At 42.6% G+C, this 25195-nt stretch overlaps 1 protein-coding gene across 10 annotated transcripts in view; it reads left to right on the forward strand.

Annotated features, from left to right (window-relative positions):
- The window catches only part of LOC130272842 (microtubule-associated protein 4-like), a 168994-nt gene that overhangs the window by 19442 nt on the left and 124357 nt on the right, over nucleotides 1-25195 (forward strand). For 9 of the 10 annotated variants that reach the window (XR_008843759.1, XR_008843762.1, XR_008843761.1 and 6 more), the window contains exon 2: nucleotides 23792-23836. The gene's annotated coding sequence lies outside the window, so the exon portion shown is untranslated. Of the gene's footprint in view, nucleotides 1-9362; nucleotides 9591-23791; nucleotides 23837-25195 lie in introns of those variants that run through there. The other variant, XM_056518796.1, reaches the window with a different exon arrangement.

Below are 25195 nucleotides of genomic sequence, written 5' to 3' on the forward strand. Positions count from 1 at the left end.
GCAGAATAGTGAGTACAGCTCTGGAGTATAATACAGGATATAACTCAGGATCAGTACAGGATAAGTAATGTAATGTATGTACACAGTGACCTCACCAGCAGAATAGTGAGTACAGCTCTGGAGTATAATACAGGATATAACTCAGGATCAGTACAGGATAAGTAATGTAATGTATGTACACAGTGACCTCACCAGCAGAATAGAGAGTACAGCTCTGGAGTATAATACAGGATATAACTCAGGATAAGTAATGTAATGTATGTTAGAGCTGGGCGGTATGACCAAAAATATGTATTTTTGTAACTTATGGCGGTTCCACAGTATATAACTGCATTCCCCCCCCCCCCCCCCCCCAATCATGTGACCCGCGAGCGCTGTTCTTCTTCTCCCCCCCCCCCCCCCCCCCACCCCAATGAATTATCAGCCCAGCGCTGCACTGTCCCCATCGGGGAACTAATAACATGTCACTTTCAAGCGCTGCCTTCCCCATCCTCCTCCGGGCTGCCGGCACTGGATTTCTGTACTTTACTCTCTCTCCCTGTGCCCGGGCTGCAAAAAGGTAAAATAAACTTTAACTCACCTTCCCCCGTTGGTCCGGTACCGGCCTCACCTGCTTCCTGGGGACGAGAAGGTCGGAGAGCCGTCAGCCTATCACCGGCCGCAGCGATGTTCCACATCGGCCGGTGATAGGTTGAGCCCACTGTCATGTAAGAAGCCGGCTTCTTACATGACAGTGCGCTCAACCGATCACCGGCCGAGGAGGAACATCACTGCGGCTGGTCATGGGCTGACAGCTCTCTAACGGGGGAAAGTGAGTTAAGAAACAGGAGGACTAGGAAGGCAGTGCTTGCAGGTGACATGTGATTAGTTCCCCAATGGGGACAGCGCAGCGTTGGGCTGATAATTAATTGAAGGGGGGGGGGGGGAGAAGCAGAACAGCGCTCGAGGGTCACATATGATTAGTTCCCCGATGTGGGGACAGCACAGCGCTGGGTTGATAATTCATGCATTCCCGAGGGGGAGGGGCCAAACCAGTATTGCGGTATGGGAGAAATTCATATCGTGCAGGACAAAAATTTCTGTATTTGGTATGAATTGTATACCGCCCAGCACTAATGTATGTACACAGTGACCTCACCAGCAGAATAGTGAGTACAGCTCTGGAGTATAATACAGGATATAACTCAGGATCAGTACAGAATAAGTAATGTAATGTATGTACACAGTGATCTCACCAGCAGAATAGTGAGTACAGCTCTGGGGTATAATACAGGATATAACTCAGGATCAGTACAGGATAAGTAATGTAATGTATGTACACAGTGACCTCACCAGCAGAATAGTGAGTACAGCTCTGGGATATAATACAGGATATAACTCGGGATCAGTACAGGATAAGTAATGTAATGTATGTACACAGTGACCTCACCAGCAGAATAGTGAGTGCAGCTCTGGAGTATAATACAAGATATAACTCAGGATCAGTACAGGATCAGTAATGTAATGTATGTACATAGTGACCTCACTAGCAGAGTAGTGAGTACAGCTCTGGAGTATAATACAGGATATAACTCGGGATCAGTACAGGATAAGTAATGTAATGTACACAGTGACCTCACTAGCAGAATAGTGAGTACAGCTCTGGAGTATAATACAGGATATAACTCAGGATCAGTACAGGATAAGTAATGTAATGTATGTACACAGTGACCTCACCAGCAGAATAGTGAGTACAGCTCTGGAGTATAATACAGGATATAACTCAGGATCAGTAATGTATGCACACAGTGGAGGGAAATTATCATTATACACACAGTTTTCACTGTCTATATTGCGCAATCTTTTTTTTGTGCAATTCAGTTTTTGCATTTTTTATTTTTATTTTGGATCTTACTTTACAAGTGGAATTCTAAATCATGGTGGTAGAGCTGATTATGTGGTGAACATCGATTTATCAAAGGTCTTTTCTCTTTACATGCACAAATGTTGTGCAAGTCCTGATTTTATTGCGCAAATATACATCAAGGAGGACACTTAAAATGTTATAAGTCCAGCAATATGTAATATTTGGATTAGACTACTATCTGTATAGACTGTACAACTGTGTGACGTTCAAACTTGCTGTTCTTGATGAGTGCAGGTGATTGCACCTGTGTAATGTGACCATGGTGACCATACAGCTAAGAATACCACTGTATGTGCAGGGTGGGAGAAGGAGGTACAGCTGTTAGGTCTATGTATGTGTGGGATCGGGTGTATGCAGCAGAGCTGAGTGTGTGATCGGGTGTATGCAGCAGAGCTGAGTGTGTGATCGGGTGTATGCAGCAGAGCGGAGTGTGTGCGTGGTCATGCATACACATGCAGGACACAGTGTTTACCAACCAGGGTTCCTCCAGCTGTTACAAAACCAACTCCCAGCATGCCAAGTTTTGCAACACTTGGAGGCATTCTGGTTGGTAAAACATATATAGAGGTAAGGGGACAGATTGTTTAGCAAAATTACATATTTTTTAAACCCAGACATTTTGTTTATAAAGATTTATGATTTTACTATTGTGCAGTGTTTTGTTTGGCGCACACTGCTACTCCAGCACTTCTAGCTATGTGAGCCGTGTACTGCGGGAAAATGCCCCAGCTCAGTGAAGTGTGAGGTAGAGCTGGGGGTGGGGGGTGTCAGTTCTATATTTTGTACATTTTGAGCAAGTGTAAATTAGACAAGCAGTGTAAAGGTGTCTACAATAGAAACCTAATGACCTCACCCGTCTAATAAATGTGTATCATACAACTTTGTTATTGCCAGCACCAAATGTTAGGATAGGAAACGGATCTGTTGGGTTCAGTCTGCTGGGAAAATGTGACTGGTTCTTGTTTGTTTGACAAGGGCTTCAATTCTTCTGAGACTTCTGATCGCTGTTCTATCAGTAGGAAAAGGACATGAAGATAACTGGTGGAGAAGCCTTCTCAGACCAGAGGTCATTGTACTGTCTGACAGCCCTAGAGAATTAGGCTCAGATCTATCAAACTGTGTGAGAGAAAAAATGAAGATTTTCCCACAGCGACCAATCACCGCTCAGCTTTCCACTGTATCGGAGATCATTAGCTGAGCTCTCGCACAGTTTGATAAATCTGAGCCAGTATCTGGACCCCCCCAATCTGTAACTTATCCTTTACTCTTAGGATAGGGGCTAAGTTTTCCAATCCTGGAGTACTGCTTTTTAAAGGGTACTCTGCTGCTAAGCGTTCGGAACAAACTGTTACGAACGCTGGAGCTGGTGCCAGGAGCTCGTGACATCATAGCACTGCCCCCTCATGTCATGCCCCGCCCCCTCAATGCAAGTCTATGGGAGGGGGCGTGGTGGCTGTCACGTCCCCTCCCATAGACTTGCATTGAGGGGGTGGGGTGTGATGTCATGAGGGGGCAGTGCTATGACGTCACGAGCTCCCGGCTTCAGCGTTAGCTGCTCAGCGTTTGGAACAAACTGTTCCGGAGTACCCCTTTTTAAGGTAGATAAATCTGCCTCTTCCTCCATGCTTTACACTGTAGCTCTACTCATGATAGTTTGCTGTGAAGGAGCACAATCTTCTGCCTCTGCTGGGATATAATAGATGGTTGTGGCGGATCCGTGGTGGTCTTGGTCTACATGTGGTGGTGGTCTTGGTCTACATGTGGTGGTGGTCTTGGTCTACATGTGGTGGTGGTGGTGGTGGTCTTGGTCTACATGTGGTGGTCTTGGTCTATATGTGGTGGTCTTGGTCTATATGTGGTGGTCTTGGTCTACATGTGGTGGTGGTGGTCTTGGTCTCCATGTGGTGGTGGTGGTCTTGGTTTACATGTGGTGGTGGTGTTCTTGGTCTACATGTGGTGTGGTGGTGGTCTTGGTCTACATGTGGTGTGGTGGTGGTGGTGGTCTTGGTCTACATGTGGTGTGGTGGTGGTGGTGGTCTTGGTCTACATGTGGTGTGGTGGTGGTGGTGGTGGTCTTGGTCTACATGTGGTGTGGTGGTGGTGGTGTTCTTGGTCTACATGTGGTGTGGTGGTGGTGGTGGTGGTGGTGGTGGTCTTGGTCTACATGTGGTGTGGTGGTGGTGGTGGTGGTGGTCTTGGTCTACATGTGGTGTGGTGGTGGTGGTGTTCTTGGTCTACATGTGGTGTGGTGGTGGTGGTGGTGGTGGTCTTGGTCTACATGTGGTGTGGTGGTGGTGGTGGTGGTCTTGGTCTACATGTGGTGTGGTGTGGTGGTGGTGGTCTTGGTCTACATGTGGTGTGGTGGTGGTGGTGGTGGTGGTGGTGTTCTTGGTCTACATTTGGTGGTCTTGGTCTATACGTGGACTCAGGATATGAATCAGTGCTCCTCTCCAGACTGCGAGGTTATTGTGTAATGGCTCAGCAATAGGAAATAATTACTTGGGAGTAACCTGGGATCCATCTCACACTCCATTTACCTGGAGACTTGGCTCTGTCCTTTCAATGGCTTAATTTATCCTGGTTATATTGCATTATATAATTATACAGTGATGGTCTATAGTCACAGACAGCAAGGTCTCATATCTGGAGTGTGCTGAAGCGTCTGCATTGGTTTCTGTAGCTGTACAAGGATATGCTGCCAGACACTGATCGGGGCCCAACCAGTGAGGATCTTTGATTGTAGAAGTGAAGGATCTGCGGCCACAGGCCCTCATGTTGTGCAGTGAGATGCCTTGCAGAGGGTCCATGATAAAGAGGGTCAGGTCCTCTTCCGTCTCAATCTCCAAGTGACTATATGGCCTTCTTCAGTGACCTTTAACCTGTGGCTCCCCACCTGTTGAATAACTACTACCCCTAGTATGCCTGGACAGCCATTGGTTGTAGTTCTGCAACCACTGGAGAGGCACAAGTTAGATGCCTGGGCATTAGGATTGCATGATATATCGCGATCATTATGTGTTGTTTGCACGTTGCGATATGTCAATATGCATTTATCTGTGGCGGCGCCCTGGCACCATCAAATTCAAATGCTAACTTTCCCAACCAGGGTGCCTCCAGCTGTTGAAAAACTACAACTCCCAGCATGCCTATTTGGACATGAAATTGGGGATTTCACAATTTGTTTGTTATATTGCAATCGCATATAGGAACTGCAATATTTACTTTTTCATAATGGCACTTTTTTTTTTTTTCCAAATTGTGCAGCCATACTGGCCATGCTGGGAGTTGTAGTTTTGCAACAGAGCCACAGGTTACAAGTCACTGGAATACCCCAATACCTAAAAGCTTTCAACTTGGTAAAAACATTTAGTGGGAAATTTAAAAATACCTGTCCAGAGCAACCAATCAGATCACTTCTTTCATTTTTGAAAAGGCCTCTGAAATGCCACAATGTCTGCTGCGGAGGATCTCTCCAATCTTTCCTATTGCATACTTTTAGTTTTGTAAAGCGGACTATTTTCTATAAAAAGTAGAATGTTAGTAATCTGTGGTATATGTCTCCTGTGGCGCTTCATTTACTCAGTTCCCGTCTGCAGTTCCTGAAAGTTTTGTGGTTTTGCAGCCAGGAAGTGTTTTTTGTTTTTTATATTAACCTGTGTGCAATAAAGCATGACGACAACGACGGAGAGTGAATGGTAACAAGTTATAGCACGGCCGTCTCCACTACCTGGAAAGCTAGTGGGTGAGCCAACCGGTGTGTGTGAGGCCGTGTCTCGGGCGCGTCACTCCTCCGGTCAGCTGCTGTCAATCTCTTCTTTCCCACGTGTCTGCTGAGTCAGCACCTCTTTTTGCCTTCAGGGACCTCTGCTGATTATTGTATGTGATATTACATAACACTAGGGGAGGGCTGAAGACTATCGACTGGTATGGATGGGTACGTACTGTATTTGTATGGTAAAATTTACTTATTCCAGCACCAATGGGACAATGTGAACTATTCTGTATTATTGGCTAGTTATAAGGATATTTAATTCTGCTTTATCTTGAGAGATATATATACACTGAGCCGACCGCAGTGAAACGTTTGGTTAGCTCATTTTTTGCGCTGTATGCGCTTTTACAACCGGACGTAAAACCGTGGTTGACCACAGTTTTAGGTCCAGGGAAAAAGCGCATACAGCGCAAAAATGAGCCGACCGAACGCTTCACTCCGGTCAGCTCATTGAAATGGGGAGCGCATACGAAGGCATACGGGAGCGCAAGGTTTTAGCTCCCCCTGCTGTATGCGCTCCCATATGGGAGAAAACGTGATGTGAGCCCAGCCCTTAGGCTGCATTCACACCATGTTTTTGCAATACAGTTCAGTATACGTTTTCAATGTGAAAGCCTTATGGAACCGTATTGAAAACTGTATGCATTGAATACCATATACCAAACAATGCATCCGCTTGCATCCATTTTGTGCCTTTTACGGTTTTGTCGTTATTTTAAATTTTATATATATTTTTTTTTTGCTGTACTCAAAACCGTAGCCTACCACTATTTATGGTACGGGTGAAAAAACGTATTAAACTGTATACACTTTTAAAAAATTTTATTCATTTTTTTTTTTTACATGGGAGTCAATGGGAACCGTACAAAACCTTACGTGTGTACGGTTCCATCCAGTTTGCACCATATGCTTTTTAACTTTGCACAGTTTTTTTTTTTTCTTGGAATTTCAATCAAACAAGTGAAACGTTATTCATAATGGAGTGAAACGTATACATTTTATTTTATTTTTTTTATATTTTTTTAAATGGATGCAACAAGACATTTTTTTTTCAAACTGTATACGGGTTAAAATTTGTACCCACGTTTTGATACAGTTTTTAGTCCGGTTTTGAGGAATCCGTTTTTAATCAAAAACCTGATTCGGCAACTGTATTGCAAAAACTGTGAATGCAGCCTTAGCAATAACTAAAGGCAGTCCAGACCCCATTTACACCTAGTGAATATTCCCACAGCAGGTCTGATAGCATGCGGCAGCTTTTCCTATTTTCAGCTTTGCTGAGTTGTTACACAATTTGCTCTTTACCGTGCGAATTTACATGAATATCTTCAAGTTCTGCTGGATTTTTTAATTATTATTTTTTTTTTATCCCCCCCCCCCCCAATGTTTCTGGTGAGGGCCGTGTATGGACGCAAGTGTCAGCTCAATTGATCCAAACTGATGGCATAGTCAAGCTTTGTTAACATGGTGGAATTTACTGCCCATTATGTCCATTTTACTAGACAGTGGCAATTCAGCAAAATTTAAAGACCTGTCTTTAAATGGGCACTGTCAGATACAGAAACTTTTGATATGTTGTATGTATAACCAATAGGTCGAAAGTGAAAGCATGCCGGTTAGCTCAGGGAGCTGTTTGGGATAGCCGTGGTGAAATCGTGGCATCCCGAACAGCTGCTGGACACGAGGAGGGTCTCCTACCTTCCTCCTGGTGTCCGATCGCCGAATGACTGCTCAGTGCCTGAGATCCAGACATGAGCAGTCAAGCGGCAGAATCATCGATCACTGGTTTCTTATGACAAACCAGTGATCAATGTAAGAGATCAGTGTGTGCAGTGTTATAGGTCCCTATGGGAGCTATAACATTGCAAAAAAAAGTGAATAAAGATCATTTAACCCCTTCCCTATTAAAAGTTTGAATCACCCCCCTTTTCCCATAAAAAAAAGTGTAAATAAAAATAAACGTGTGGTATCGCCGCGTGCGGAAATGTCCGAATTATAAAATATCGTTAATTAATCCGCACGGTCAATGGCGTGCACGCAAAAAAAATTCCAAAGTCCAAAATAGTGTATTTTTGGTCACTTTTTATATCAAGAAAAAATGAATACAAAGCGATCAATAAGTCCGATCAATGCAAAAATGGTACCATTAAAAACTTCAGATCACGGCGCAAAGAATGAGCTCTCATATCGCCCCATACACGGAAAAATAAAAAAGTTATAGGGGTCAGAAGATGACAATTTTAAATGTATACATTTTCCTGCATGTAGTTAGGATTTTTTTCAGAAGTGCGACAAAATCAAACCTATATAAGTAGGGGGTCATTTTAATCGTATGGACCTACAGAATAAAGATCAGGTGTCATTTTTACCGTAAAATGTACTGTGTAGAAACGGAAGCCCCCAAAAGTTACAAAATGGCATTTTTTTTTTCAATTTGTGTCTCAATGATTTTTTTTTTTCCGTTTCAACATATTTTTTTGAGTAAAATGAATGATGTCATTACAAAGTAGAATTGGTGGCGCAAAAAATAAGCAATCATATGGATTTTTAGGTGCAAAATTGACAGAGTTATGATTTCTTTAAAGGTAAGGAGGAAAAAAACAAAAGTGCAGAAACGGAAAAAACGCTGAGTCCTTAAGGGGTTAAATTTCATGGCATTGTGAGAACCCTGTTGACTATGAGGGGGGGCTTGAAATTCGTCAGAATTCTGTGTTTCGACTTCAAACTTTGCGCGGAATTGCATAAATTCTGCAGTGTGAACCGCAGGTAAAGCTATGGTGCTTTCTGTTTGGCTCCTCGTACCTGCGTCCCTATTATGCTCCTCTGCATTGGGGTGAATTCACACCTAGAATATTTGTGACTGATCTGAATCGGATTGTTTCACAGATCTGTCGCGATATCCTCCTCAAAAGGCTGTACAGCAGTGTTTCCCAACCAGTGTACCTACAGCTGTTGCAAAACTACAACTCCCAGCATGCCCGGACAGCCAAAGGCTGTCCGGGCATGCTGGGGGTTGTAGTTTTGCCACTGGTTGGAAAACATTGCTATTAGAGATGAGCGAACTTACAGTAAATTCGATTCGTCACCAACTTCTCGGCTCGGCAGTTGACTTATCCTGCATAAATTAGTTCAGCCTTCAGCTTTCCGGTGGGCTGGAAAAGGTGGATACATTCCTAGGAAAGAGTCTCCTAGGACTGTATCCACCTTTTCCAGCCCCCCGGAGCACCTGAAAGCTGAATTAATTTATGCAGGAAAAGTCATCAACTTCCGAGCCGAGAAGTTTGTGACGAATCGAATTTACTGTAAGTTCGCTCATCTCTAACTGCTATACATAATAAATAAAATCCCTGCTGCTCTTTTGCCGCAACCTGTTGCATTTCAACAAATAATCATCTCTGTGAGAAGTAGTTTGGGGATGGGATGGGGTTTTTTTTGCTTCTAAAAACCAAAATATATTGCAATTATATGGTGAATCAATGCATAAAAACAGTATTAGAAAGTTGCAGAACCTTTTGCTGTAGAATGGTTGTGGAGCGGCCCTTATCCGGCACCTGTCCTGCGTAGCTGCAGATGGCGCAGACTCTCCTCCCCGTCATCCATCATCCAGTTTGTCATGTGTAGGTTATATAATCCCACCCCTCGTCTTCTGCTGTTCTCAGAAATTCCTGGCATTTCTGTGCTGTGGGACGGACAGTGTGGGAAGGTGAAAAGAGAGCGACTGTAACAGCGAAGAAAATCCAGAGCGTCCTGCTGGTAGACGAGACCCAAGGAGGCCTCTTGAATGTGACATCCCTGCTACTACTGCTTTGTTTATTTGCTGTTTCCTGTTCCTGTGCTTTTGCAACCCTTAAGCCCGGTTCACACACAGTTTTCAGGCCTGTATTTTGCAATTGGTTTTTAGTCTGTACTGCGGTGAGTGAGAACAAATATATTGGAATAAAATGACAAATCACTTATTCCGAGTGTCAGACTGATTAAAGGGGTACTCCGGTGAAAACTTTATTTCTTTTAAATAAACTGGTGGCAGAAAGTTAAATATATTTGTAAATTACTTCTATTAAAAAACTTATTAGCTGCTGAATGCTACAGAGGAAATTCCTTTCTTTTTGGAACACTGATGACATCACAAGCACAGTGCTCTCTGCTGACATCTCTGTCCATTTTAGCAACCGTGCATAGCAGATGAATGCTAAGAGCAGCATGGTGGCTCAGTGGTTAGCAGTGCTGGGGCCTTGGGTTCAAATCCCACTAAGGACAAGAATAAATAAAGACTTATTATTATTATTATTATAACTTCAGCAGAGAGAACTGTGTTCGTGATGTCATCAGAGAGCATTCCAAAAAGAAAAGAATTTCCTCTGTAGTATTCAGCAGCTAATAAGTACAGGAAGGATTAAGATTTTTTAATAGAAGTAATTTACAAATCTGTTTAACTTTCCGGAGCCACTTGATTTAAAAGAAAAAATGTTTTCACCGGAGTACCCCTTTAATCCCATTGATGCAGGTATACAGTAGAAAGCTGAGGCTATGCCTGGAATTTATGCCGCTGCATTGCTCATTGTCATAAACATATTAATATCCAAGACCTATTGATATATGAGCATTATAAGGTGCAGCGCTGGTTGGGTTCTGTGCAGCTAACGTCAGGTTTTACCCTTAGCCACTGTGTGTTCTTATGGCCAGTGAGTTGTCTGGATGGTTGGCTAGACTGACGGCTGGTAAAATGTGTGACAGAAATGCCAGGCTATCCTTGGAATTTGTCACTTATTGCACATGGTATGACTATGTTCCCCCTCAAAGGACTCAAATAGCCATAGATCAGTGTTTCCCAACCAATGTGCCTCCAGCTGTTACAAACTTACAACTCCCAGCATGCCCAGACAGTCAGAGACACTCATTTGTTTACATCACCCTCTATCTAAGTCAGTGTTATGTATCTAGTAATTGCTTTGTATCCTGGGTGCGTTCACACTACGGAATTCTCGCTGAATTCCACGAGAGGAACTCTGTGGTGTGAACATTAGTGTGAATGGGTCTCTGCGAGACCCGTTAACACTGCGGAATTTCCGCATCGGATAATTCCGCTTCTGAAATTGTTCCGCGCAAAGAAAGAACGTGTTCATTCTTTGCGCGGATTCCGCAAGCACTGCATGGGCGTCAGTGGTGACGGCTCAGTGCCCCGTGGCAACATCGGCGGCTGCCGCCAGGCGGAATCTCCACTCGCGAAATTCAGCGAGTGGAGATTCCGTAGTCTGAACGCACCCGCTAAGACTGTCCTGAAGTAAAGTTATTTAGAAAGTTAAAGGGGTAGTCCAACTTAGAAAAATGTATCCCCTAATCCAAAGGGGGGTTCTGACCGCTGGGACCCCTGTGATCTCTTACCTGGCGCCCCAGCTCTCCTCCTGCATGGAGCTGTGGAAAGGGGATACATTTTACCAAGCTGAAACACCCTTTAAATCATACGGTGTCAGATCAAAGTAGCAAAGGTTTACACTCATTTCTCCTCCTCGCCCTATAATAGCCATAACTGACTACTATAATGATACCTTTTAATTTTTCTATAACATATGCTCCGAAACAAAAAAAATTTAATATTGGTTAAGTGAAATTTTAAATAGTAAAAGTTCGCGATCCACCCCACTAGCCCACCAGGGAGCATTCCCATGTCCCTTTAGATGCCGTTGTCACCTTTTGACAGTGGCAATCTAAAGGGTTAATAGCCAGCCGCGGCGATCGCCCCATGCTGGCTATTAGCAGCGGCCCCCAGCTACAGGAATCAGCTATGGGCTGCAGAGTATGGAGCGGGCAGGAGTCCATATGCCGCTCCATACACTCCTGAGTGCCGCCGTGTTTGTCGGGGGCTTTCAGGTCCGGCCCTGCTTGCCCGAAGCAGAGCTAAGGCCCAGAAAAATTCACCGGCCCGGTGCCTGGAAGTGCATGTCCATGGCGTCAGGCGATAGGAATTCGACATCCCTGAAGTAGTAAACAGCGGTGTAGTTATAGGGGAGCATCCTGGGCCTACTGCCTGGTGGGGTCCATAGATATTTTTTTTTTTTCTTTTTCGGGTTAGATAATACAGCACCATATATGTGAATGAGGAATACTTCACTGGGCGTTTGATAAAGGTAAAATCTGAGAATCCACCTTTACGAGCTGTTGGTTGCAGTCCTATAGGCTGTGTTCACACTGCGGAATTTCCGTGCAGAGTCCGGCAGAAATTCTGCTACATGAAGTTAACATTGAGGTGAAAAAAATTTCCGCTGTCCAATTTTCATGGCAGATTTTCTGCTGCAGAAATTCCGGATTCCGCAAAAAGAATGAATACGTCAATACAGAATTTTGCACCATTAAACTCAACTGAATTCTGTCTGGAATCTGTGTGTTGAGTGCAAGAAATTATACATAAATTCAGCACAAATTCTGTGTGGAATCTGCTAAAGTGCAAAAAATCTGCTGCCAGTTGGACAGAAGAGAATCTGAGCAAAGCACGGAAATTCAGGTGTGTGAATATAGCCTTAAAGCGTACCTTTCATAGTGCAAAAAAAAGTGATATGTTACTCGGGACCCAATCCTGATCATGTGCATATAATATTTGTGTGTCTCGGACCTATATATCCAGAGATATAAGCATTTATCTGCTGGTGAGTTACTTTTTCATTGTGCAGGCTGGAGGGGGCGTGTCAGTCTGTCTCCCTCACAGGAGCAAGCCTGTGCAGTCAGCCAATCAGTACTCTCTACTCTGTAACCCTTTCCTCTCTGGTTTTATGCTGTGTCATGTTACACAGAGGAAGATGTTTGGAGCTTGCCTGCAGTAATCAGAAGACATTATGGTGAATTCATAACAGGATAAAATGTATAAATATAAGAATAGATCTTTATAAAATTAGTGCAAGGATTTTTTTAGATAAAAGTACAGCATTTTTATGAATACATGTTCTATCTGTTTTATTTTCTCCTAGTAAAGCTGGATGCTAATCAACATAGCTGTCACTGTGTCATTCATCTTTCACAAACTCCTGAATGTCTGATCAACTTCTTTGTCATCCAGGAGTCCGAGAAAGCTTTGACTATTTCAGCATGCTGGGAGTTGTAGTTTAGGAACAACTGAAGCTGCAATGTTTGTAAATAACTTAGAGCAGTGTTGCCTCCAGCTGTTGTAAAACTACAGCTCCCAGCATGTCCACACATCCTTTATCTGTAGTTTTGCATACATAATAGAAATCTCCTATAATGGATACTAGGGATCGAGCGATTATCGGTATGGCCGATATTATCGGCCGATAATCACGATTTTGGGCATCATCGGTATCGGCAATTACCTTGCCGATAATGCCCGCACCGCGACCACCCCGCCCCCCCCCCCCCCCCGACCCACCGCACCGCGTCGCACCCCCCCCACCGTGATGCTGGGCGGTATACCGGTATGGATTTTTGCCCATACCACTATACCGGTCAGGCCCCTCCCCCACCCTCCTAGTCAATAAAAAAAATTAAACTTACCCGTAATGGGGGTGGTCCGGGCCATCCATCGTTCCAGTAGTGTCCGGGAGCGTTCCGGGTGAAGGGTGAACCGGTCCGGGCTGTCTTTCTTCTCCGGCGGTCATCTTCTCCGCTCCGGGCAGGCTCCGGCCTAGTACGCTGCATAGACGCCGTGACGTCAGGTGCGTCGCTGCGCACGGGTGTCACTGCGCAGCAGCGTCTATGCAGCGTACTAGGCCGGAGCCTGCCCGGAGTGGAGAAGATGACCGCCGGAGAAGGACAGCCTGGACCGGTTCACCCTTCACCCGAAACGCCCCTGGACACTACAGGAACGATGGATGGATGGCCCGGACCACCCTGACAGGCAGGGGGAGAGAAGCGGGTGGCAGCGGCGGCGGCCTATGGCCTCGCAAAAGCCACTGCAGTACATTGATTTAAAGCGCCCACTTTAAATCAATGATCTGCAGCGGTGTCGCGGGGGGTTAAATAGCCGATAACTTATACCGGAATATCGGTATAGGTTATCGGCTATTGGCCCTAACCTGCACCGATTATCGGTATCGGCCCTAAAAAACCGATATCGGTCGATCCCTACTGGATACCGGTATGCTTTACGGCCGGTATCCAGTATGCTGTAAAATCTAGACTAGTCTGTCTGGCTAACAGACATTTTGAGCTTGAATTTCAGGTAAAAATAAAAAAAAAATTTTAACAGGTGTGTATTGTGAAATGTCATATTATAAGTCCTGCAATATATTATTAACCATGACAGTGCCTCTTTAAGCTATCTGCAGAAGACAATTCTGCACAAATTCTATTCAGCAAAGTTTGCAGAACAAAGTTGCAGAATTCTGCTGGAATTATGGTGGAATTTTATGTTCTTTAAACAGAGATTTAGGCCCCATTGAGTAGATTCCAATAGCAATTTCACAAAATTATAAGACTGGACTTATATTTTTGTGGAATATGGAATTTCTTCAGCGGCAATTCTGTCAGAATAGTACAGCCGTATCCCATTGAACCTAATGAACCTAATTCCCGTGAAATTCTGCTGTGACCATAGCCTTTGTCTGACATCTAATAATCTGGCCTAATGGTTTTCTACTGGTTTAGAAAAGCATTGCTATTTTCTAACCTTCTTTACAGCCATTGCTTGTAACAACCAAAGACTTAGTTATGGGAAATGAGATCTGAGAAAACTGTTTGGATTCTGTGCGGTCACATTATTTCTGCAGTGATACAATGTAGCAGTCACTCACTTTGTTCCTGCACTGATATATTATACCGAGCTGTCCTATTGTTCCTGCACGGATATATTGTACCGAGCTGTCCTATTGTTCCTGTACTGATATATTGTACCGAGCTGTCCTATTGTTCCTGTACTGATATATTGTACCGAGCTGTCCTATTGTTCCTGTACTGATATATTGTACCGAGCTGTCCTATTGTTCCTGTACTGATATATTGTACCGAGCTGTCCTATTGTTCCTGTACTGATATATTGTACCGAGCTGTCCTATTGTTCCTGTACTGATATATTGTACTGAGCTGTCCTATTGTTCCTGTACTGTTATATTGTACTGAGCTGTCCTATTGTTCCTGTACTGTTATATTGTACCGAGCTGTCCTATTGTTCCTGTACTGATATATTGTACCGAGCGGTCCTATTGTTCCTGTACTGATATATTGTACCGAGCGGTCCTATTGTTCCTGTACTGATATATTGTACAGCGCTGTCCTATTGTTCCTGTACTGATATATTGTACTGAGCTGTCCTATTGTTCCTGTACTGATATATTATACCGAGCTGTCCTATTGTTCCTGTACTGTTATATATTGTACTGAGCTGTCCTATTGTTCCTGTACTGATATATTGTACTGAGCTGTCCTATTGTTCCTGTACTGATATATTGTACTGAGCTGTCCTATTGTTCCTGTACTGATATATTGTACTGAGCTGTCCTATTGTTCCTGTACTGATATATTGTACTGAGCTGTCCTATTGTTCCTGTACTGATATATTGTACTGAGCTGTCCTATTGTTCCTGTACTGATATATTGTACTGAGCTGTCCTATTGTTCCTGTACTGATATATTGTACTGAGCTGTCCTATTGTTCCTGTACTGATATATTGTACTGAGCTGTCCTATTGTTCCTGTACTGTTATATTGTACTGAGCTGTCCTATTGTTCCTGTACTGATATATTGTACTGAGCTGTCCTATTGTTCCTGCACTGATATATTGTACCGAGCTGTCCTATTGTTCCTGTACGGATATATTGTACTGAGCTGTCCTATTGTTCCTGCACTGATATATTGTACTGAGCTGTCCTATTGTTCCTGTACTGTTATATTGTACCGAGCTGTCCTATTGTTCCTGTACTGATATATTGTACCGAGCTGTCCTATTGTTCCTGTACTGATATATTGTACCGAGCTGTCCTATTGTTCCTGTACTGATATATTGTACCGAGCTGTCCTATTGTTCCTGTACTGATATATTGTACCGAGCTGTCCTATTGTTCCTGTACTGATATATTGTACCGAGCTGTCCTATTGTTCCTGTACTGATATATTGTACTGAGCTGTCCTATTGTTCCTGTACTGATATATTGTACCGAGCTGTCCTATTGTTCCTGTACTGATATATTGTACCGAGCTGTCCTATTGTTCCTGTACTGATATATGTACCGAGCGGTCCTATTGTTCCTGTACGGATATATTGTACTGAGCTGTCCTATTGTTCCTGTACTGTTATATTGTACTGAGCTGTCCTATTGTTCCTGTACTGTTATATTGTACTGAGCTGTCCTATTGTTCCTGTACTGATATATTGTACCGAGCTGTCCTATTGTTCCTGCACTGATATATTGTACCGAGCTGTCCTATTGTTCCTGTACGGATATATTGTACCGAGCTGTCCTATTGTTCCTGTACGGATATATTGTACCGAGCGGTCCTATTGTTCCTGTACTGTTATATTGTACCGAGCTGTCCTATTGTTCCTGTACTGATATATTGTACTGAGCTGTCCTATTGTTCCTGTACTGATATATTGTACTGAGCTGTCCTATTGTTCCTGTACTGATATATGTACCGAGCGGTCCTATTGTTCCTGCACTGATATATTGTACTGAGCTGTCCTATTGTTCCTGTACTGATATATTGTACTGAGCTGTCCTATTGTTCCTGCACTGATATATTGTACTGAGCTGTCCTATTGTTCCTGCACTGATATATTGTACTGAGCTGTCCTATTGTTCCTGTACTGATATATGTACCGAGCGGTCCTATTGTTCCTGTACTGATATATGTACCGAGCGGTCCTATTGTTCCTGTACTGATATATTGTACTGAGCTGTCCTATTGTTCCTGCACTGATATATTGTACTGAGCTGTCCTATTGTTCCTGTACTGATATATTGTACTGAGCTGTCCTATTGTTCCTGCACTGATATATTGTACTGAGCTGTCCTATTGTTCCTGCACTGATATATTGTACCGAGCTGTCCTATTGTTCCTGTACTGATATATTGTACCGAGCTGTCCTATTGTTCCTGTACTGATATATTGTACCGAGCTGTCCTTTTGTTCCTGTACGGATATATTGTACTGAGCTGTCCTATTGTTCCTGTACTGTTATATTGTACTGAGCTGTCCTATTGTTCCTGTACTGTTATATTGTACTGAGCTGTCCTATTGTTCCTGTATGGATATATTGTACCGAGCTGTCCTATTGTTCCTGCACTGATATATTGTACCGAGCTGTCCTATTGTTCCTGTACTGATATATTGTACTGAGCTGTCCTATTGTTCCTGTACTGATATATTGTACCGAGCTGTCCTATTGTTCCTGTACTGATATATTGTACCGAGCTGTCCTATTGTTCCTGTACTGATATATTGTACTGAGCTGTCCTATTGTTCCTGTACTGATATATGTACTGAGCTGTCCTATTGTTCCTGTACTGATATATTGTACCGAGCTGTCCTATTGTTCCTGTACTGATATATTGTACTGAGCTGTCCTATTGTTCCTGTACTGATATATTGTACTGAGCTGTCCTATTGTTCCTGTACTGATATATTGTACTGAGCTGTCCTATTGTTCCTGTACTGATATATTGTACTGAGCTGTCCTATTGTTCCTGTACTGATATATTGTACTGAGCTGTCCTATTGTTCCTGTACTGATATATTGTACCGAGCTGTCCTATTGTTCCTGTACTGATATATTGTACCGAGCTGTCCTATTGTTCCTGTACTGATATATTGTACTGAGCTGTCCTATTGTTCCTGTACTGATATATTGTACTGAGCTGTCCTATTGTTCCTGTACTGATATATTGTACCGAGCGGTCCTATTGTTCCTGTACTGATATATTGTACTGAGCTGTCCTATTGTTCCTGTACTGATATATTGTACTGAGCTGTCCTATTGTTCCTGTACTGATATATTGTACCGAGCTGTCCTATTGTTCCTGTACTGATATATTGTACCGAGCTGTCCTATTGTTCCTGTACTGTTATATTGTACCGAGCTGTCCTATTGTTCCTGTACTGATATATTGTACCGAGCTGTCCTATTGTTCCTGTACTGATATATTGTACTGAGCTGTCCTATTGTTCCTGTACTGATATATGTACTGCGCTGTCCTATTGTTCCTGTACTGATATATTGTACTGAGCTGTCCTATTGTTCCTGTACTGATATATTGTACCGAGCTGTCCTATTGTTCCTGTACTGATATATTGTACCGAGCTGTCCTATTGTTCCTGCACTGATATATTGTACCGAGCTGTCCTATTGTTCCTGTACGGATATATTGTACTGAGCTGTCCTATTGTTCCTGTACGGATATATTGTACCGAGCGGTCCTATTGTTCCTGTACTGTTATATTGTACCGAGCTGTCCTATTGTTCCTGTACTGATATATATTGTACTGAGCTGTCCTATTGTTCCTGTACGGATATATTGTACCGAGCGGTCCTATTGTTCCTGTACTGTTATATTGTACCGAGCTGTCCTATTGTTCCTGTACTGATATATTGTACCGAGCTGTCCTATTGTTCCTGTACTGATATATTGTACTGAGCTGTCCTATTGTTCCTGTACTGATATATTGTACTGAGCGGTCCTATTGTTCCTGTACTGATATATGTACCGAGCGGTCCTATTGTTCCTGTACTGATATATTGTACCGAGCTGTCCTATTGTTCCTGTACTGATATATTGTACCGAGCTGTCCTATTGTTCCTGTACTGATATATTGTACCGAGCTGTCCTATTGTTCCTGCACTGATATATTGTACTGAGCTGTCACTTTTTTTTCCTGTACTGATACAGATAAGTTGTAGCATGTAGCCACTTTGTTCCACTGTTTGTAGCACTGATACATTGTAGCGAGCTGTCGAATTGGGGGAAATATATCAAAACTTGTGCAGAGGAAAAGTTGACCAATTGTCCATAGCAACCAATCAGAACACTAATTCCATTTTTAGAGGCCTATGAAAAATGAAAGAAGCAATCTGGTTGCTAGGGGCAACTTGTCAACTTTTCCTCTGCACAGGTTTTGATTCTCACCCATTGTTCCTGCACTGATACATTGTAGCAAGCTGTCACTTTGTTCCTGCACTGATACATTGTAGGAAGCTGTCATATTATTCCTGCACTGATACATTGTAGGAAGCTGTCATAATATTCCTGCACTGATACATTGTAGCAAGCTGTCATATGGTACCCTACTGATACACTGTAGCAATCTGTCATTGCAGGAGAGGTTTGTGCTATTTGTCACTGGCCCCAGGGGATTGTCTAGACTGGGTACAATTCTATCACAGCAGGTTTAGAGTTTCAGGATGAAAGCAAAACTGCTCTAGTCATGTTGCCAAAAATTACAGTGTCATTTGAAATTGCGTTAAATGAATCTGGTCTTGGTAACGGCAAACAAAAATGTACCCTGGATGGTTTTTGGGGCATTGTAATGTGAGCCCGCTGACTTTTAAAAAAAATTTTTATTAGCTTAGTTGAAGCTTAGTTCAGAATGACTTGCAACCTGCGCGGTTCAGCCTTACTGTATTGCAAAACACGCAGAACATTTATTCTCTTGCTGGAGCAAGTGTATTGTCGTCTTTGCTGGAATAAGAGATATTGGAACATTGCCTTACAAAAGGACAAGAGACTAGAATTACGACTATAACATTCTATGCGCAAGAACTAGAAGTGGCACAATGCCCTATTACCATTCCGCACTTTGTAATTATTAGACCACTAATTGGGCAGACTAGATGGGCCAAATGGTTCTTCTCTGCCGACGCATTCTATGTTTCTATTGTAATACATTAATTTCCCAAAACTTTTGATATGTCCTTCAGAATTGTCCGTGTCTGGATGTTCACACCCCCCACAGTGCTGCAGGAGACTATCTCCATTGAGTTACTATATAATCCTGCTGTTAGACTACTAAAGCAGCGCTCAGCCCAGCACTTCTACAGCTTCTTTCTCTAGATCAGTGGGGTTTAAACACTCAGACCCTGACTTAACAAAACCTATGACTTGTCAGGAGTTTTTTTTAAATGAGGGGTGAACCGGTTATCCTGAAGACAAACGCTGCTTGAATGTAATGATGCTGTTCACGGGGATCTACCTCTGTTACCCTGTAATGGCCTTTTGGGTGAATTGTGTCTGGCCGTAGCATTAGGCCCCTTTCACACTACACATATCATCCTGCTTTTTTACTGCTTTTATTTTAAATAAAGGATGAAAAAAACAGATTCAATAACTGACCATCATCTGTTATTTTAATGTTTTTTTTCTTTAAAAAAAAAAAACAACTGATGTTGTTCATCCTTTTTCATCCGTTATAATTTTCCAGTTACATCAGTTTATTTTTATTTATTTTTTAAATCAGGTTTTTATCCTTTTTTGTAAAGCTGTACTGAGCATGGTCAGTACAAAAAAACGGACAACGGGTGTATTTTTTTTTTTTTAACATCCGTTTCCCATAGACTTCAATGTTAACTTTTAACGGCTTTTTTTCCACAATTATTTTTGCCAGACCAAAAATTAGTGCATGCACGGTCTTTTTTTTTTTTTTTTTTTGCCGGCAAAAATAATGGACATTAGTAAAAACGGACATACCTGCTGCAAAAGGATGGTCCAAAAATCCCATTGACATGAATGGGATTTTTTTGGACTGACGTTTTGTCGAGAGTGATAACAGAGATTATTACAGGATGATACCAGTAGTGATCAAAATGTACCCCCGCTGCTGAGGAAAGGATCTATGACGATCCTGAAACGCGTCCAGCTTGAGTATATACCGGACTATACTATTGTCCAGTGAGGTCTGCTGCTGCCCAGCGTACCACTACTTGCCCGAACTGGGTGCCTTTGACAGTGCCCTGTCTATCAAAGAGCTCCTCGCGCCCAATGACACGAGGACGCCGGTGTTACATACACCTGCAGCAGAGGAGAGGTTCTCATCCTTCCATTCAGATAAGCATACAGCTACCAACACCTGTACGAACCCGCAGAAGGTCAGAGCCGGCACAATACAGCCTGTGACATCGGAGTTGCGCCTCCAACTTCAGGAGCTCCAGGACCAGACTTTGGTGATCTGTATTCCCGTTTCTCTCGGTGGGATAGGTGAGAGGTGCATAGCACCGCCGGACCATTCATTAATTTTCACATTGCTATTGTACTGCAAAACACGCAGAACATTTATTCTCTTGCTGGAGCAAGTGCATTGTCTTCTTTGCCGGAATAAGAGATATTGGAACATTGCCTTACGAAAGGACTAAAGACTAGAATTACGACTATAACATTCTATGCGCAAGAACTAGAAGTGGCACAATGCCCTCTTACCATTCCGCACTTTATAATTATTGGAGCACTAATATTGCACTTTATTACAGCAGCAGTTTCCAGTATATTTTATCGTGTTTTAATCTATTATTTTATAACTTGAAGCCACAAGGGCCCTGTGGTTTTTCAGACAGCTGTTTTATGTGAATATGTGACTATTATTGTAATTTTATATTTAATTTTGTAATTAAATAAATGTATTATTGATATCATATCCATTTAACTTTGAGCACCGTAATTTTTTCCCCTCTATTTTACATTAGTAAAAATGGACATACCTGATGCAAAAGGATGGTCAAAAAATCCCATTGACATGAATGTGATTTTTTTTGTGTTTTTGCAGAGAGTAATAACAGAGGTTATTACAGGATGATCCCTGTAGTGTGAAAGGACCTTACTCAAATGAAATGCTGGGTCTGTCAGAGAGGAAGACGCTATTAGGCTGGGTTCACACTACGGAATTTATAAGCAGAATTCCGCTTTGCACTTCCATTGCAGTCCCATTGCTGTGCACACGACTGAATTTTAACGTTGCTGAATGATCTTGCTCATCCTTTAGGCAGAATTCATTGTTGTTAATGGGTGCAGTAATGTATTTGCATCCTCGGCAGCCCTCAAAGGTTCTGTAGTCCTAAACATGGTTTTACGTGGTCTCTAATGGGACTTATGGACAGTTCCAGCTGGAGAGCCATAGGGTGACTATCAGAGACATTAGACTGTCGGGGCATTCTGGGAATTGTAGTTTTGCAACATCAGCAGAGCCCAAGGTTGGGGATCGCAGCCATAAGGGCATGGGACGACTTGTCTTGCAAGCAGTGCTGAAGAAATTACATTTTAATTTTATTTTTTTTCACTCTACAAACGAGATTATTAAAAAAAAAAATAAAAAATATATTCCCAACTAAGTTGCTCTTACTCCTCCGGTCTGGGCTTTGAGGTTTGTGACATCTTTTTATGCTTCTAAGGCTCCTTTCACACTACAAGTTGCTCCGTTTTAAAGACCTGTTATAATGTCCCGTTAAGAAAACCCTTAAAGTCCGTTACAAAATCCCATTAAAGTCTATAAGATTTTTTGATTATCCATTATCACCTGTTATTTTTCTCCTGTCACAAATAACGTCCATTATTCATAACGGGTGATAACGGATAATCAAAAAATCCCATAGACTTTAAAAACTGCAGTTTTTAAGGGTTTTCTTAAAGGGACATCATGACGGGTCTTTAAATCGGAGCAACATATAGTGTGAAGCAGCCTCAGCAGGGGACATTCTATAGTTTTTGCAGTTAACCCATCGCGGTTGTCCTGAATTCCCCCAACTCCATTGTTGCAGTGATTTGAGGAATTTGTAGGTTTTTCTATCAAGAGGGGAATATTATAGATTTGTGGAGCTGAGGGGGATGAGACGTTGTGTGCTCTGGATGAAGTCACCGGGATTGTGCAATGCTGAAACTATTTCTCGAACAAAAGGCGTCTGACTGCAGAGTCTCCGGCCGCTCAGTAAGTGACGGCCGAGCAGAGAGGAGGCTTTTGTTGTATGTTTTATAGGAAATGCTACTTCATCAATACAATGGAAACTGTCTGCGCAAAAGATGTCATTCACTACTTGGCCCGCTGGATGGAGTGGCCGCATTCATCCCACAAGGCCTGCAAGTCCATGACTTCATGCATTGGATTTATTAACAACAAGGACATTGTTTAAAGGAGAACTCCATCAATTAATATAACCTTTTTCCAACCAGTGTGCCTCCAGCTGTTGCAAAACTACAACTCCCAGCATGCTCTTAGGTTTGCAACAGTGTGAGACTACTGCCCTAAGCAATGTTCAGTGAATGTAAGCAACTGCAGGACTAGACATGTGCCCACCAGTCGGACCCCCGCTGTTTACACACGAAGTCATAGTTATAAAATTATTTTACTGTAGCAAAACTTTCCCTTTCATTAATTCATAATCTCCTTTTTAAAAGCTGTAACTTTTATCTATATATTTTTTCATTTACACACTCGTATAAGGGCTTGTGTTTTGCAGGACCAATTGTACTTTGTAATGACAGCCTTCATTTTTCCATAAAATATACTACAAAACCAAAAATAAAAAATTGAAAAAAAAAATAATTTTTTTTAGAGGGGAAGGGGGTTTGCTCGTCATTTAACATGCGGTAAAGCTGATTTCCCAACCGTATGAGGTTCACTGTGCAGGATCATAAAGGTTATATGGAATTTGAATTTTTATTGTGGGATAATTTTATTTTTTTTAAATACAGTTTTAAATAATTTTTAGTTTCCTTAGGAGCCTTGTATGAACCAGCATTAAATTGCTCATACAGATCAAGGTTATTACATTGGGTCGGCACTAATGTCTAGTACAGGCCTTGGGGCCCCCACATTTCAAAAAGCTATATGGGGAGAAGTAACCAGTTTGGAGACTAATTGAAAATGATCTTTTATTTCTAATCCATTTTTTTTTTTCTTTCCCACGTTCTGTATGACTGACTTGTATGAGCACACATTTATGCTAAACATTGGAGCTGGTATTATTAGAGGAAAGCAGGAAAAACCTTCCTGTGATGGGATCGGCTACTGTTTCTGGTGAGGTTACCGTTCTCATACTGACCCCATACAGTTTGGGGCCCCCCTTTATCTGTTATCCTGCAGATTAGGCTTTTGTAGCATCTATAGGGATTTTTTTGGTTTATGTTGGCTGTGTTGTGGTAGTTGCCAGTTACTGTACACACCTATGTGACCACTGTCTCTATTTACTTTACAGGAAACCTGCAAGAGAGTGAACACAAGGACGACTCCTGCAAGGAAGGTACAGTGTCTACCTGTATGGCATATGTAGCGTGGTCTATTCACACTTGTGTATCTGTTATAGAGAATAGTCTGTGCAGATTAGACAAGTAACAAATTCTGTCTATAAAACTTACACAAAATGGGTTTGTTATAGAAGAATACTGCAGGAAAAAATGTGTTCAAAATTTAAAACTCTCTCCGGGAATAATTTTAATGTAGCGGTACTTGTGTATGCATTGTGCTTACCTGTTTCAGCTGATGTGGCAGTTTCAATTTTCATAATGGATAATGGATGCAGTTCCATCCCTGAAATGATTTCCTAATTCTTCCTACATTTGCAGAAAGAGGGTATGGAGTCTCCTCACTGCACCTGGTTATGTAACTAGGCTTCTGGTACTGGAGTCCAGCTAACTGAACAGATTACTCTTAAGTGGATTGTGGTCAGTTCACATGTGTGGTTTTTATGCGTTTCCTTATTGCCATGAGTTGAAAGGAATTTGACCTTTAATCACTCAACTTTATCAAGATTGAAAGTGTTTAGGGTACTTTCACATATGCATATTTTTCTGTAGCTGACTTTGCTACCCGTTGACTTAAATGAGAAGAAAAATCCACAGCAGAATCTGCAGCAAAATATGAATATAAACATACCTTTAGGGCTCGTTCATATGGGCTGTTTTTATAGGGAACTTGCAGAGTATAGGGGTGCAGAGATTTTTTGGCAGTGGAATGTCTGCTGGGGAAAATCTGCACAGACCCCATTGAAGTCAGTAGGGGGTGTGGTGGATTTTCGTCTGACAAAAATCTGTTGTGGAGAGCACACCCCTATTCAAACTCAAGTTCACAAATCCGCCCATTTGAACGAGCCCTTAGACTGTGTTCACACAGGTAATTTTATCCTGTTAAGGACCCATGACGTAACGTTACGTCATGAGTCCGCTCCCGATCTATAACACGGGGCCACGCCGTGGCCCCGCATCATAGCGGGGACCCGTGGCTAATAGCACGCGGCATTGATCGCGGTGCCGCACGCTATTAACCCTAAAGTGAAAGCATGCCTGTTTGCTCAGGGAGCTGTTCGGGATAGCCGCGGCGAAATCGCGGCATCCCGAACAGCTTACAGGACAGCCGGGGGGTCCCTACCGGCCTCCTCGCTGTCCGATCGCCGAATGACTGCTCAGTGCCTGAGATCCAAGTCAAGCGGCAGAATCATCGATCACTGGTTTCCTATGAGACACCAGTGATCAATGTAAAAGATCAGTGTGTGCAGTGTTATAGGTCCCTATGGGATAAAAATGATCAGTATAAGAGATCAGTGTGTGCAGTGTTATAGGTCCCTATGGGATAACAATGATCAGTATAAGAGATCAGTGTGTGC

Source organism: Hyla sarda, chromosome 5 (assembly GCF_029499605.1).
Source record: "Hyla sarda isolate aHylSar1 chromosome 5, aHylSar1.hap1, whole genome shotgun sequence".
Classification (NCBI taxonomy): Eukaryota; Metazoa; Chordata; class Amphibia; order Anura; family Hylidae; genus Hyla; species Hyla sarda.